Source organism: Crotalus tigris, unplaced genomic scaffold (genome assembly GCF_016545835.1).
Source record: "Crotalus tigris isolate CLP2741 ecotype Arizona unplaced genomic scaffold, ASM1654583v1 scf7180000017668.6805642782:7212621, whole genome shotgun sequence".
NCBI lineage: Eukaryota > Metazoa > Chordata > Lepidosauria > Squamata > Viperidae > Crotalus > Crotalus tigris.
In genome coordinates this window covers 3,445,909-3,462,948 of record NW_024096554.1, presented here as the reverse complement: position 1 = coordinate 3,462,948, position 17,040 = coordinate 3,445,909, and positions in this window count along the sequence as shown.

Sequence of the window (17,040 nt, the reverse complement as noted above, 5' to 3'; positions counted from 1 at the left end):
TTACTTCTTAACCACTATACCATCCAAGGTTCTCATCTTCTCAATCTGCTGGAGTCTGTCTTTGCATGGAGGGATAGACAACTCCCTGTCAGACCAAGGATTAAAATGCCATTGATTATCTTCACCTGGTTTAGCTGACTTGTTGAAGCCATTGCCAAGAATTGGTCATTGTTGCATGGAAACATTCACAAGGAGCCACAGATGAGAATTGAGTGCCAAATAGAGCCCACAGGTGGGAAAACTGCCCTAAAAAAAAAGATGGGACATATCTTCCCCTACCACATACACACATACACATTGGTGGTGTTACCCAACCTTGAAATCCCATATACTCCAACAGCATTCCATTCTTTGAAAAGCAAGGCTGGAAAATAAAACAGCTAATTTCATGTAGTTTGAAGATTGCCCAGACCTGCTGTAGCAATAATAATTATTACAATTTTATTGGAAGTTGATGTGCTACCAAGTACATCGTCAGCCTCCAGCATCATCTTAATTCTTATAGCTTATTTCTAACAGCTTAAGTGAGCATCTAGTATCTGAGAAAATAAACATTGCAACCCAGTGCTATCTGTGAGAAAGTACCCATTAACTCAGGGGAGAAAAAGATGAAAATGAAAGGGTCTAATAAATGAGTGTGTTTTGATTGGTGAAATTTCCCTATAATTAATTTGTGAACTTGGAGCCCTCTGAAGCAATCATTTTACCCATTGGCCCATAAAGACTGACAGGTCCTTAGTCTTAGTGAGCTACAAGAACCCCAAATTCAGATAATAATAACAGAGCTATTGTAAGGACACATCCACTAGACTAGATTAAGCTCCTTGCAGAAAAAGCGTTGTGTGCCGATGTCTCTCCGTATGCACACATATAAACAAATTAAACTTGGCAGTTGTGCTTGCTTCAAGAATTTTGTGGACTGAACACTGGAAGCTGAACACTGTCACAAGAGTTCCTTCTTGGAAAAATCTGTGATTGTCTTTAAGGGTGATATATAGATAAATAGGGCCAGATGTTCTCATTCACAGGTGTTTTGAAACCAGCAAAATGTATCTAAGCTTCCTTTCAAAAAAGCCAGAATTCTCTAGTGAGAAATTTTCTTTTTGATTTGATTCCCAGACTTTCATAAATGACGATGAGATTTTGATCCACTGGAGAGGAAAGGGATTGCTAGACCAGACAATGATCAAGGTCATTCATATTAAGGAGCTGAAGTGTTTTTTTGTTTTTTTTTGTTCTTTCCTAGAACAAAAACTTCTGAAATAAAAATTAGCTCTTGGTTTCCAAATAAAATGAAACAAAATTTTTATAATGATATCTTAAAGTTACAATGTTAAATAGCTGCATTGCCTGTTTGTCTTTTCATTCGTAGGATAATTTGAGATGAGGGTCACATTAGGGTTCATTGTAGTTGATGAAAATTGATGGGTAGCATGAGCTCTCAGCCACACAGCATAGCCCAGCTGTTTCTTGTCATGAATATGAAACCCATATGCAATGATGGGATTCAGCTGGTTCGCACCGGTTTGACAGAACCAGTAGCTAAATTTTGTTGAGTTCGGAGAATCGGCTGAATGCACACCAGTTCATCCATGCAGAGAACCAGTTGTTCAGGATTTGAATCCCACCACTGCGCATATGAGGGCAGGCAACACATGGCCAATATTTATACATATGTTCAGGGACAGGGCAAATGCAGTGGTGGGATTAAAATATCTGAACAACCAGTTCTCTTATTGGATGCAGGCCTGGGCCTCTGAGGCCTAGAACAGACTTCCGGAAAAGGTATCCATGTACTTCTGGTGGGCCGTACTAGTAAGGTGACCAACTTTATTACAATGAAAAGGAGGACACAAATAAATTGAAGAAAAAAATATTGTAAATAAAAGAAACATTTTATTCATTGCAACAATAATACAGACAACTTGCATGTGCAAAGTTTGCCAGTCGGGTGTTTTGGCACACTCAGCAGCAATTCCTATTGGCTTTTGAAAGCCAATAGTGAGAATAGCACAGCGCATGCAAAAGTTGAAAAAAAAAACATAAAAAAGGTGCCGGAACGCCATTCTGAGCTTTCTATGAGGGAAAAAAAAGCCCTGCAGATTAGTCTTCAAATATCGAAAAGGAGGACATGAAGGAGGACACTTTTTGAGGGAGGACAGAACTTACAAAAGGAGGACTGTCCTCCCTAAAGGAGGATGGTTGGTCACCTTAGTACTAGGCCTGGGAAGCCTCCTCCAGGCCTCTAAGGCCTAGAACAGACTTCCGGAAGTGGCATCCACACACTTACGGCAGGGCTTCCGGAAGCAGTGTGCATTCAGCCAGTTTTCCAAACTCACAAAATTTAGCTACCGGTTCTGCCAAACTGGTGTGAACCGACTGAATCCCAACACTGGGCAAATGTATAACCAAGCCCTTAAAATACTTCTTTTTGAACAAAGCAAACCTTTAGGATGAAATAAAATCCATTATAGAGAAGGCACCACTAGCAAGTCTATACACAATAAAAGTAGGAAGCAGCAGAATGAATGAATTACTGTATAGTTTTAAGATATTAATGTGCATAGTTTTAATTTTATTTAATTTTTCCCCACTTCTTCCATAACCAGTAAGTGCCCAAAATTATAGGGGAGATGGCAGCATAAAATAAAACAATCAGATTTAAAAAATAGATTAAAATGTGTAAAACTTAAAGTGATGCCTAAATAAATCAGGTAAATGCCATTTAGTCGGAGAAAATATCTTAGATTGAGCTGGGACTTTAATATTCACGCTGAAGGCACTTTGGTATTGTTTAGCTGAAGTTGTCATGGGTATAGTATCTTCAATACCTTCCTCTAAACAGATTTCAGACAAACTTTGAAATATTCAAAGCTACATCCTAGCTACCATTCTCTGTGTAACTCAGAATTATTGGAAAATGAAATCAAATATCCAGCTTCTGGGTGAAACTAGATCATATCCACTTCCTACAAATTCAGGAACCAGCTGCTATCAATGAAACCGGGTATTACATAATTAAGGAAAGGATAGAGCAAATACCAAATGCAAAAAAATAAAGCAAACTGAGGCTGGATTCATTGCAAATAAAACAAATGAAACAGAACCATAGTTTGTTTATGTTATGCAAAAATAAGCAATATGTCTCCACTTTACAGTAACCAGTGCTGGATTGAACTAATGATAAAGGATGCCATAGTTAATTATTATTTAAATCTCAAAGGCAATTCAAGGGAAGGAGAGAGGAAATGTAAAGAAGGTGGAGAACCAGAGAGCATAATAGCAAGCAGCTAATTTCTGAAAGGGAAGGAGGGCGGAGAGAAGTCTGAAACGTTCTATGATGACAAAACCTCATGAAACTGAAATGAGATGTTTGCTGTCTTCTGAGTTAAGACAGGAACAATTTTGGCAAAAATGACTGGAACATTATTAACTATGGTTTATTGAATAAACTGCAGTGGCTGGGCTTACACAAAAATCAAAGCCAAGAGTGTACAGGATCTAACAGCTCAAGGACCACTAGATGTATCCAGCATGTTGAAAACCATATTCCAAAAATGTTATGAAACTCTGCTCGTACCTTCTTAGCATCTGATTCAGACTATACAGATGGTGAACCAGTATCAGAATTAAGAATCAGGATTAAGATTTTACATAATAAGATAATGATTGGAATGAGGGATGGTAATAGTCCATGAAAGTTTTGTGCATTTTTCTATAAAATTTTATTCTAATTTCTATTTCTTTAACCTTTCAAGCCTGCTTTGGATTCAGTTAAGTGACAATTATCTTGTTTGCTAATCAAAATGTCATGTGGTACTTTGATAAATGTTTTCATGAAATCAAGATATATTATGACTGAAACATTCCCACAATCTGCTAAAGAAGTTACGGATTAAAACAAATGAAATAAAAGTAGTTTGGCAAAACCTGTATTTGACAAATCCATGGTAATTTCACTACATTGTTTTCAAGATGCTTATCAACTGATTTTTATATGATTTCTTCTAGAATCTTGCCAGATGTTGATATTAGACTAACTGGTTTTATCTAGATCTTCCTCCTTTATCTTTTATTTTTTTTCTTTTTGTTACAGTTATGAAGATTAATATGATGTTGAATTGCAATAGGTGATAATGCCTTCCTGAGTGTCTTCTGGACACAAAGAAAAGATATACATAATAATTAGTATAAAGTTGACAGAATAGATTTATAATATGTTTTGATCTAGCAAATCATAAGAAACATTGTAATTTATATTAATCAGGAATAGTTTAGCTTGCCCCCAAAATCTGAAGAATACTAAGCTCTGTATTTATTTAACAATCTAGTTATATATAACTTTAAGTAAAAACAGACTTAAAAAAAACCCCTCTAATGCTATTTGTTCACAAAGATCCTAAATCTTACCAATGTTTTTACAGTTATTTTGTGCCTATTTTTTGAACTGCTGATTCTCAACTGTTTTAGAAGGCAGTGGATATAAATGTCATTAGTATATATAATGTGTCCCCCAACTGATCAAATCTGTTTCAATTGCTCTACTCAAAATCAGTTCCTGAGGCTGTTGTGAAGTGTCAGTATTGCAAAATGGGGATGGAGATAAATGGGGATCATGAGATCCAACATCTCTCACTTGATTCTGAATGAAAGGTGAAGGTATGTGCCTAAAATAATATCAGCACCTATGAAGTTTTAAAGACAAACTTGGGGTATCAATCTCAATAGACTCTGCTGCAAAATCATGATAGCTGGGGAATTCTGGGAGTTGGAATCCACCCATCTTAAACATGGTTTAGACAAATAATAAGCACTATATAATAATAATAATAATAATAATAATGACAAAAAAGTCTGGATAGTGGATGTGGCAGTGCCTGGAGACAGCAGAATAGAAGAGAAAGAGCTGGAGAAGATAACAAAATACAAAGACCTACAAATAGAAAGAGAAAGACTGTGGCAAAAGCAAGCAAGTGTAGTACCAATAGTCATAGGCGCCTTGGGTGCAATCCCAAAACAACTGGAGCACCACTTGAACACCATTGGCATTGACAAATTTGCTATTAGTCAATTGCAAAAGGCGGCCTTACTAGGAACTGCTTCCATCCTGCGATGATACCTGTAATACCATCAAACATCCACATCTGCCTATCCCAGGTCCTGGGTAAGGACTCGATAGGTAAACAAAATGCCAAATCCAGTCTGAACATCTGGCTGACTGTGCGATAATCCATAATAATAATAATAAAAAAAAATGGAAGGGACCTTGGAGGTCATCGAGTCCAACCCCCTGCTCAGGCAGGAAACCCTACACCATTTCGGACAAGATTATACATTAAAATTAAGGTTGAATAGTTAAGCTCTAAGTAGTAAAGGATAAGGACACCCTATGCTTGTTTCTCAGCTTACATTGAAACTCTGAGTGCAGATTACTGCCACTTTTTCATTTTGATGGCCTTTTTTTGAAAAGTATAACTCACTTTGGCACTTACTGGGAGTTCACTTACCTTCTTGGTCCCTGCTCTTTGTTTTCCTTCCCAAGGTCACTGCCTCCTTTAGTTACACAAATGATCCTACGCCCTGGCAGTTCAGAATCTTTTCTTTTGTGGAACTGCGGCTGATTGGGAGCCAAAGCCTTATTTGTACAAATGACTGGCTTAGTTTTCTGTTTTCCATTTCAGCGCTAAGCGATGACAGGAATGACCTGCTGCGTCAGGAATGATAGTGCAGAATGCATGGGAATCAGCAGCAATGCTCTGGAGGTAAACTCCATTTACACTGATACCTCAGTTTGGGGAAGGGGATGAAACGTAGCTGATAGTATTCCAACATGGAAACTGGAAAGAGAACTTGACAGGCAGGAAACTGCTGGCTATGAATAATTATCAAATGTAATTTATAAAACTTCCAGGAAGATTGTTTGCCACAGCAGGAAATAAGGATAGAAGCTTCTCTGCTGGTTTCCAATTTATTCTTTTGAAAAGTGCCTGCCTGGATAAACACAAGATAGGAAGATTCTAGTGAGACTCCAGTTCCGTTCATCCTTCATGTTTGCTCATGATGAAGATATTAGCTGGCCTTGGTTCAAATGGCCATGTCTCCTGTTAAATTTGATTGGAGTGTATTGGAGGAGGAGGCTACAGCAGGAAACCAGCTGTATTTGTAAAGTCTTTTATTAATTGTATCAGAAATATAAACTCACTCTTAACTCAAATTCTCAGAAGGAGAATTATTATTTTCAAGGGCAAAATGTTGTCTCTTCTATTTCATGACTTCTAGCACAACTGCGGGTTGGTGGGGGATGAATACATTGTGGTCACAAGTTGTAATTCATTCAGAAGCCATAGCTGATTCAGTTACATGTGCTTCTCCATCAGTGTGTGTTATACCTCTGTTCTGCAAGTTACAATGGTTGCCAGTGTGCTTCCTGGTTCAAGGTGCTAGTGGTTACTATAAAGACTTGCATAATATTGGGAGTTGGGTTAATTGCAAGACCACTTCTCCCTAATGGTGCCTACCATCCCATTAACTCCAGAAAAAGAGACACAATGTGGGTCTCATTGATTAAAGCAGGGATGTCCAACCTTGCTACTTTAAATCCTCTCGACTTCAACTCCCAGAATTCTCCATTTCTGGGGAATTTTGGGAGTTGAAGCCCACAAGTCTTAAAGTTGCCCAGGTTGGACAACCCTCGATTAAAGTATGCTATCTGGATGAACCCAGAAAGAGAGTCTTTTCTTTCATAGTGGTTGCCCTGTAGAATATTGTGCCCCTGGAGATTAGATTGGCTCCCAACCATGTTGGATTTTCTTCAGAACTTAGAAACATGGCTGTGTTCCCAGACATGAGGGTCAGAATCTCAACTAGAGCTCGTTATATGAAGAGTTGCTTGTTGTTTATCTTGACTGCCAGCTCTGTATTTGTTTTGATGTTGATTTATTGTTTTTAATAATTGTTAGTTGTTCAGGGTCACGTTATTAAGAAGGGCAGCCATACAAATTGAATAAAATAATTAATAAAATATTAATAAAATAATAAAACAAAGGAGGAGGGATTGATCTGGCAGAAAGGTATGATATAAATGTAGCATAAAATCAATATTTGGAAAAGGGCCCTTGCACTTTCTTATATGTTACTTTCTCCTTTCCTGATATGGCCAGTGAAGGTCTTGCTCTGATACTGGAGGGTGACTACAAAGAAAAGTAGATAATTGGGATAATTGAGTGAGAAAAGGGACAGTACAGAATGCAGTTGCTCTGTCTTCTGTGCTCCTACGGAACTTACATCAGCATCCTTTCTTATAAGGGAGCAGAATAGACACATAAAAGGAAATACATGCCTACTCATATTACATCTAGTGAGGCTCCTAGATATATAATTGCCCATTTTATATTTCAGTCACTAAAAACGAAAGACTTGTGCAGTGTCTTCCCATAATAAGGTTAGTAGTTATGGTATGAATAAAAGATTGCACAGCTGAACCTGAGAATCTGGTTCCTCAAAGTGGCTTGTGTAATATGGTTTTTTCTTTGTTTACAACAGTAAGAAGCTGATGAAAGCCTCTTCTTAGCAACAAAAATATAAGCAACCCCCATCACTAACTGTACACTGCAAACTTAAGATTCATCTGCATGATCACTAAGCATTTGTTGAACTTATGCACACACGTTGTATCAAGATCCCTCAGCCCACTACCTAGGCCAGGGGTTCTCAACCTTGGCAACTTTAAGACTTGTGGACTTCAACTCCCAGCTTTGCTGGCTGAGGAATTCTGGGAGTTGAAGTCCACAAGTCTTAAAGTTCCCAAGGTTGAGAACCCCTGGCCTAGGCAGTTCCCTGCTCATCTTTTGCTTTACATCAAAAGTGATGCTTTCACCTTCACTGTATGGAGCAGTGAATCATTCTTAAGTAAGTTGAGAAACAGGGCTTGCCATGACACTAAGCTACTCTGGGCAGGCCCCTCTGTCTGGTTGATCACCAGTGATTGTTAGGGATGTTCACATTTTGACAGCAGGAAAATCCACAGTATCAAAAAAGCATCTATTGCCTTGCCAACTGACAATAATAGGAGAACAAGAGGAAAGAAGGAAGAAAAATGGAGATTTCTAGGACTCAGAAGATCCACTTTTGCATATAGAGTAGCCCACACCTTCATCGTAAGGTCAAAACACCTCTACTGCAGGAGTTTGGCTGCCAGGTCTTTGGCTTTGCTGTTTCCAAAGCCAAAAGCAGCACCAAAGCAAGAGGTGAGGTCCACTGGTCTTCTGATAGGGTCTAGGATAACTCGTCACAGCCAACTTGCCATGGCCAACTCCCCACAGCCAACTTGCCGCAGGACAAGAGTTACACTAATATAGAAGAAACGGTGGAATAGAATCATTGAAGAAAGGATGCAAAAGAAGGGACAAAATAAAATGTGAATGACAAAAATTAAAATTATTTTAAAATTATTTTAAATAATTAAATTGAATGGTTGAATTGTCCCACAGTGAGTTGGCCCATAACAAGTTGGCTGTGGTGAGTTGTCCCATTCTGCTTCTGATAGACCACTGCACATGTGTCTCAAATGCCTTCCACCCTCACTGGGTACATTAGCCCCTTTCCATGGGTTTAGGAGTACGGTCTTCTGATAGCAGATCTGTGGGTGTCTGCAACTGGTACCAAAGGAACTATTTCCCTACCCTGCCTCTCTCTTCCACTGGGCTCTCAGTGCAGGCAGAGCCCTATACTGTTTTCATTGCTATGGCAGAACAGAGGTTTTGAAATGCAATCAACCTTTTTTTGAGCTGCTATGTATTTGTGACAGCTCCTACACAGCATTTACGACTGGTTGAAGCATCATGTTTTGTGATTTTTTTTGCCATTTTCCAGCAAAAAAAAACCATTGGATAAGCTGGATTCGTACCTATAATGTGTGATTCACTTAATGACCCTCATAAAAACAGTCACATGACTTAGCTTGTGACTACAGCAACATGATTAAAATTCTGGGCTCAATTTTGATGGTAAGTCAAGAGTATTTGCACAATTCACTTACAAACCTCTTCATCACTTTGTCAATCTTGATCTAATTTCAAGCATTTCATTGAGCTGTAACATTGCTTAATGTTTCTAAGTAAAGCTTTTGTTGTAATCTTGGACACTAGTGACTATTGTTCTATTTCCGTAATTCTTTTTCTGACCAAGGTTGTCTGCTTGGTGACATGTTCTTGATACCAAGTTCTGTGGAGAACAATTGACAGAGCAGTAGCTGGCTGCTTCTCCTCATAGGATGGAACCATTGCTAGTGCTCTCTCCTGTGATGAAATGGATTAATGGAAGAGAAAGATTTTCCCACTCACAGATACTTATATACTCAGTGAAATATAACTGAAGTCTCAGCAGAAGTGATCAACTATATGTTTCTAGAAGAGTAAACCAAGGGAGTTATCATTCTTTCTGATTCACAGTGGTAACATGCAGTGAATCATCACGAGAGACAGAAGGCTAGGGACTTATTTACTGGACTGAATGCTGGCAGTGACAGGCATAGAATCAGTGGCATAGAAAGATTCTTCTGCATTGTGTCATCTTTAGGATTTACTCCTATAAATAAATTTCAAATCTTTCTTCCGTGATGATTCATCACAAATTACCTGAGATAATATTTCTATTATGTTTTAGGAGGAGCAACTATGTCCTTGAGTTACACTTCAGGAAGACTCACTTGTGCTATTACATTAAACAAATCTATCTTTGTATGCATTTACAAAAGGTGAAAATGCAATCAACTGCAATCCATTGTAGCAAAATGGGACAATGAGGAGAACAAAAGGCAATTTTCGAAAGGGCTGTGTGGTCAAATTTCAGAACTATAGATGTTAATTTTATTCTGAATCTGTTTTAATCTTCTTGGGATGGGAGAAAGGGCAGAAATAAATATTGTTTATCTATACTGGCTACAATTTTACATAAACATAGATTGCAAATTGCATGCATTTTGGGCAAATAACTATGCGTTCATAATCATAATAATAAATAAATGAAATGTAACTGCACTTGAATTCAGTGGGAAAAAAAATTTCTCCTGTGAGTTATATCTGGGCTACAAAAATTCAGACAATTGCTGTGTGATAGCAAAGAATGGTCATCCAGATTTTTGCAACACAGATAATAAAGTCATAATTTATTAAATGTACATATCATCCAATTCACAGTAATAATGGTACCTTCTCTATGTATGCAATTTACTTAAATAACTGTTTTAAGGTATTGTTGCCTTTATGATGACTATTCAAGATAAAAATTTTATCTCAAGAAAAACATTACTTCTAAATATTTTATTTTTGTCATTTTTTTTCTATATAAGCCTTGTCAAGTTTAAGTTGTGTCTTTCTTCACACAAATACTTCTGCTTCCCCCCAACCCCCGGTACTTTTAAAAACTCTTTGGTGGGTTTTATAATTTTCCTTCTTACTATGGCCTTTACAAGATTTCTATTCTCTTAAACTTACCTACAAGATTAGCTGAATTGCAGCTAATGCTTTCACTAGTTGCACAGTCAGATGTTTAGATTGGATTTGGCATTTTTTTACTATCTATCTGAAGCTGTTTTTTACAGACCCATGAGTTATCAATGAGATTCATATATATTTTCATATATTCATTCTTATATATATGAATATTACAAGACCTGCACATAGATTAGAGAACAAATGAAAGTGTATGATATCATCAAAAGAGTAAAAGAATTCAAATGGAAATGGGCTGGTCACATAGCAAGAAGAACTGATGGAAGGTGGACCAAGGCAGTCATAGAATGGATCCCACTTGATAAAAAACATCCACAAAAGAGATCTAAAACAAGCTGGATTGATGACATCAGCAAGTATTGTGGGGCCAATTGGCAAAAGGGAGCTCAGGACCATATTGGTTGGAAACGTGTGGAAGAGACCTTCATCCGAGTAAAGTTACCTGTCATCTCTACAACGAACCTGGCTGAAGCCACCTTGTTTGTTCTAGGTTGCCATGAGAATGGGAGGGGGGGGGAAGTGGAGGTTTTCTGCTAATCTAAACAATTTTCTGTCCTGTGAGAACTTAGGTCATTTCTACTGGTCGGATGGGGGATTGGGTGTTCTGTTAGAAAGTCCACCAAACTATTCTATTGGGATACATAATGGATTGCATCATATTGTGGTGGGAAGTTTAACTTTGTAATAGTATAACTCTTTGGGGGGGAATTTCAGACTTGGTTTCACTTTTGTTCATGCTAATACTTTGTAACCAATAAACATGTTCTTTGAGGAAGCATCTAGCCTTGGAGTTCTGATTTATGTGGTCTCATCTACTGAAACCATGACATTAAACCAAATCTCCTAAAATCTTTTGCCTCGGGATTCTGAGCCCCAGTCACCTACCCACTACTTTTGGGAGGACAGCAAAGACTCAGGGAAGAAGCCGAGATGGAAAAGAAGGGAGAATTGGCCACTAGCCTCAATGCACTGAATCAAAGCCAAAGCAGAGGAACTCACAACCTTGACGTGAGAAGTTGATTTGGGCCCATCAAGAGCAAGCTATTCGGGTCACTTCCCTCTACAGGGAGAAAAAGAAGCTCCATCAGAGTGCCTATCAATGCCTGTTCCTTATGACAGTGATGAGGAGGGTGAAGATGACGATGGTAAGTCGACCCATCCCACCTTTCGCCATCTCCACCAAAATCATAGTATCCAAGACAGGTGCCCAAACAGATTTAAATGTTCTAATTGACTCAAGTTGCACCAAATGCTTAATCAATCTCTCTATGGTGCTAAAGTTGGGGATCCATGCCAAGCTAATGCCCCTGGCCATGAAATTTGAGCAGGCAGATGGATCTCTTATCAGAGGAGCTCCTGCCATGCACCTGACCGAACCAGTGCATTTGGAAATGGGGAGACACCGGGAAATCATCTGTTTCATGGTGGTTCCTAAGATGACTGGGGCTGTAATCCTGGTCTGGCTTGGCTTGATAAGTGGTACCCCATGATTTGGTGGGAAGATTGAGTGAAGACTCTTCCACCCACGTCAACCAGCAAAATAAAGTGTCCTGCTGCAGCTGACACCCAAGGAACTCTTGAGACTCTAAAAGCTGTTGTAGAACACGTACCAGGGATCCAATCAATACCGAGCGAATATCAAGACTTGGTGGAGGCATTCAGTGAAAGGGAATGTGATGTCCTCACCTCACACTGAGCAACTGTACAACTGACTGTGCAACTGACTGTGCCTGCCCAGAGCCAAGCTTCTGAAGCCCAAAATGTACTCTGTGACACCCAGAGAGATGAAAGAACTGAGAGAGTACATTGACAAGAACTTAGCTGTGTTCATGCAATTGATCAATCAAGTACTCTGTGACACCCAGAGAGATGAAAGAACTGAGAGAGTACATTGACAAGAACTTAGCTGTGTTCATGCAATTGATCAATCAAGTACTGCATGATCACTTGTTCAGGGGGGTCTTAGTCTACTTTGATGACATCCTTATTTACACCGAGACCATGGAAGAGCATGTCAAATTAGTGTGCGAAGTGCTCAAGAAGCTGTTGAAAGCTAAACTTTATGCTAAGCTCTCTAAATGTGAATTCCATCAATCGCGTCTTGACTACTTGGGGTACAGAATTTTGAGTGAGATGGTGGAAATGGACCATGTCAATGTTAAAGTGGTGCTGAAATGGCCACCCCCATGGACCCACAAGCAGCTTCAAAGTTTTCTAGGATTCGCAAACATTTACTGGCAATTCATTCCCTTGTTCGCTAAGATAGCTCTGCCGATCACTGAGCTATTGAAAACTGGAAAAGGAGGGGGAAAGTCCTGAGCTTGTCAACCTTTACATTGGTCTATGGAGTGCAAAGCAGCATTTGAGCATTTAAAGAGACTGTTTGCAGCTGAACCCATTCTCAAATACCTTGACCCTGAGGAGCAATTCATTATCCAAGTTGATGCAAGTGATGTAGCCATGGGAGCAGTACTTTTACAAAGAAACCAAAAAGGAGACCTACAACCTTGTGCCTACACTTCTAGAAAACTGATTAATACTGAGAGGCAGTGGGCTTTATGGGAGAAGGAGGCTTTCGCAGTAAGGTGAGCAATGCTAACTTGGAGCCACTTTCTTGAGGGGAGCAAAGTTCCTTTTGAAATATGGACTGATCATAAAAAACTAGAAGCACTGAAAACCCCTCAAAGGTTGTCCCCTAAACAGGTCCAATGGGCACAATATTTTAACCATTTTAACTTTACTTAAATATTTCTTGGGAGGGAAGAATTTTTTGGCTGATGCCTTGTCAAGAATGCCCCAATACAAGAGCCATCAAGATGAAATCATTAATTCTATTATTCTGCTACTGCAATAAATTTCTCAGGTGATCACAAGGGATCAGACACAGGGGCAATCTACCAAGACAGATAGCCACGTGACCCAAAAGCTCAGGGAAGAATTGAAGACCGATAACTGATTCCAGGAGAATAAACCCCTGTTGGCCTATTGGGATGGTTTGGCCTGGAAAGGGTCCAAATTATACCTGCCAGGAATCCCTCAGAATTCAAGCCTTCAATACAGTCATGATGCCAAGCAGGCCAACCACTTTGGATTTTTAAAAACCTTGAATTTAGTTTGATGGCAGTTTTGGTGGCCAGGGATGAAAAAAGACATTGAAAGCTATGTAAAGAGCTGGGCCACTTGTGCAACCATGAAGAAACATCTTGGTAAGCTCCCAGGGTTATTGCAGCATGTAGCAGATCCATCCCAACCCTGGGAGGAGATAGTTGTGGATTTTATTGTTGAATTACCAGAGAGTAAGGGAAATATGGTAATATGAACTGTCATTGATCTCTTTTCAAAGCAAGCCCATTTCATTGCCTGCTCAGGGTTCTCCTCCACTCAAAAAGTAGCCAAACTGTTTATGAAACACATCCACTACCTCCATGGAGTGCCAAAGAAGATTATATTGGATGGGGGGGGGGTGTCCAATTTACTGCAAGGTTCTGGAGAGACTTTATCAAGTTAATTGGGTCCACACAAGGGCTCTCATAGGCTTTTCATCCAAGCACGAATGGATCGGCTGAATGTATAAATGCAATGGTGGAGCAATACCTCAGATGTTATGTTAATTACCAACAGACTAATTGAACTGACCTCATGCCTTTTGCTGAAGTGGTATATAATAATACAGAGCACAGCAGGACTGGACTTACCCCATTCAAAATAGCTACTGGCTGAGAGATTGTTCCTATGTCTGATTATCCACAGGAACCCCCTGTCTCGCAAACTTTAGACCAGTGGGTGACATTGTGGCAGGGTATTTGGGCCAATGTAAACAAAGCCTTAGCCCAAGCCACAAAAATGTATAAGAAACAAGCTGATAAGAAGCGATCCCCTCAGAGAGTGTTTTATGTAGGGGAGAAAGTCTACTTATCTACCAAATATTTAAGGCTCAAATTACCTAGCAAGAAATTAGAACCAAAATGCCTTGGCCCCTTCCCCATAACTAAACTTATAAATCCTGTCACAGCTGAATTGAAACTTCCTCATTTATTAGGAAAAATTCACCCTGTTTTTTTTACTGCAGTTTGCTAAAGCCTGACAGAGAATCCTCACTACAGCCAATCCTTAAGAAAGCACTGGATCCCATTTTATTTGAAGGGGAATCCCATTATGAAATCAAACACATTCTCCATTTGAGATTGTATAAGGGAAAGTTACAGTACTGGGAAACGTGGTGGATTGCATCATATTGGGGTGGGAAGTTTAACTTTGTAATAGTGTAACTCTTTGGGGGGAATTTTTGACTTGGTTTCATTTTTGTTTGTGCCAATACTTTTTAACCAATAAACATGTTCTTTGAGAAAATCTCCAGCCTTGGAGTTCTGATTTATGTGGTCTCATCTACCAGAACCATGACATTACCTTTTAAAATTTACTGATGGTGATTGTAAATATTATATTACTAATACTATTATTAAAATTACTATATCAATCCGTATGCTTTCCTTGTGATTTATATATACTGTAGTTACAATTTAATAGTTTGTCTGAATCCAGCCAGCTGTACTTTCTAAAAAACATTGTTAAATAAACCAACCCTTCACAAAGTGAATAATGTCAGCACAATTACAATAGTGCAGCATTACAATCTCCACAATCAGAAATAAGTTGATAAGAGTATGAATAAGTTAATAAGTTGCTGAGCATATGAATTAGAAGAGGGAGTTCGGCTAAATGTCAAATCTAAATGTAATGTGTATCTATAATTGCTTTATATAGGGGAGCTCATTTTTGGGGGAGGGGGAAACCTATATTGTTAAGCCTACATTTATCATTTTGTCAAAATATTTATTTTCTAAAATGGAAAATGGAGCAAAAGTAATAAGTCAAGGTAGAGTCTGAATTAATGTAAGGACCAAGCAGAATAGAATCTTGAAAAGCAAAAAAATCATTCTATATAATTTTTCACATGATATGCATCTGTCACATTATTGTCTTTCACAGTAATCAAAGTTATGTAAAATGCAAAAAGTACGATAAAACAGATAGGAGAAAGAAAAGGTGTAAGTAAGTAAAATAAATTAAAGGCATGCAATAAGAAAAAAGGAAAAGTAGTTAAAGAAGTTAGTTCTATTTTCCCATAACTTTTATCCTTGCAAAACATCCTTGCTTCTTTCATGTCCATACATTTCTTTGTATATTCTCTTTTGATCTTTGAATTTCTTACCTATGTATTTTATAAGATTTCATTACCTCGATCCAACCACAACTTTCTTGGTTTTCCCATTCATCCATCATTATATGTTTGTTTTTCAATTCAGTCCTTTAATTCTCTACTGTAGATGATCAAATTAAATTTAGAGGACCAAAAGTTAAGTTCAGTATTCTTCATATATTTATCAACAGTTCCTACATGCTTACCTCATGTCATCTATGGAACTCAAAGGAGTATATATCAATCTATTCTCCACCCCCTTCATCATAGTAATCCTAAACAGGTTAAACAGACACAGTAATATGAGTCACAGTTTTCAATAAGCAATAGCTTGTTGGGTAAGCCACATCTGGTTAGTTTCAATCAACACAGTAGCCTATAAATCATGACTGGCTCTATATATTGTGTGATGTCAAAAACAAAATTCAACTTTATTTATTATAGCTTGTATTTATTATAATGGATATACTGTGTGGTTCTCGCCAATGATTGATACAAAATAATTCAGGATTTTTTTATGGCCAATTATTCAGATTTCTTTAATCTTAATCTGACTCTGACAATCCATCTGGTATACCGATACAGCCCAGGTTGTCAGTTATGTAGGTCACATTGCCAATCTTGAAAAACAAGACAAACATAGCTCCTTTAAACTATAATCAATGTTAACAATCATTAGAGAACATTGTTTCCAAATACTCCCAGAAACTGATTACAAGGAGATAAAAGCCATAAACCTAAGACGTTTTTACTTCTTAAGAAGATAACAATCAACAATTATAAAGATCCATAATTACTCTGAAATATTTTTAAGATACATATTGAGGCCTTGCATATTTCCAAAGTTACTATACACTGATAACACAATCTATGAATTCTCTGAATGTAGTTCTTTAGGCATTTGTCTGCAAATATTTACTGCTGTATAACTGGAAAATAGCAACAAAATCTAACAAAGGCTTTGCAGAGTCTGAAAGTATATACTCTATAAAATTACTACACAATGATGTAGCAACCCCTCTCCAAATTTTTCAACCTTTATACTAGAGTTCTCCAATCTTTCTGGTTTTGCAAATGGGTAGGGAGGGGAGAGAATGGATGGTTTGCGTGAGCAGCCTGCAAGCATGTGTGCGCAGCTCCATTTGTGCTCACACAAATGGAGTGTGCATGCATGCACTCGCCTGCTGCTTGCACAAGTGAGGCTGCGCATGTGCACACATGCATGCATACTTGCCTGCCATTTCCATGGCCTAGTTGCAAACAGCTCATGGCTCACTAGTGGGCCACAGCCCAGAGGTTGGTGACCCCTGCTTATACCATTTAAGAATT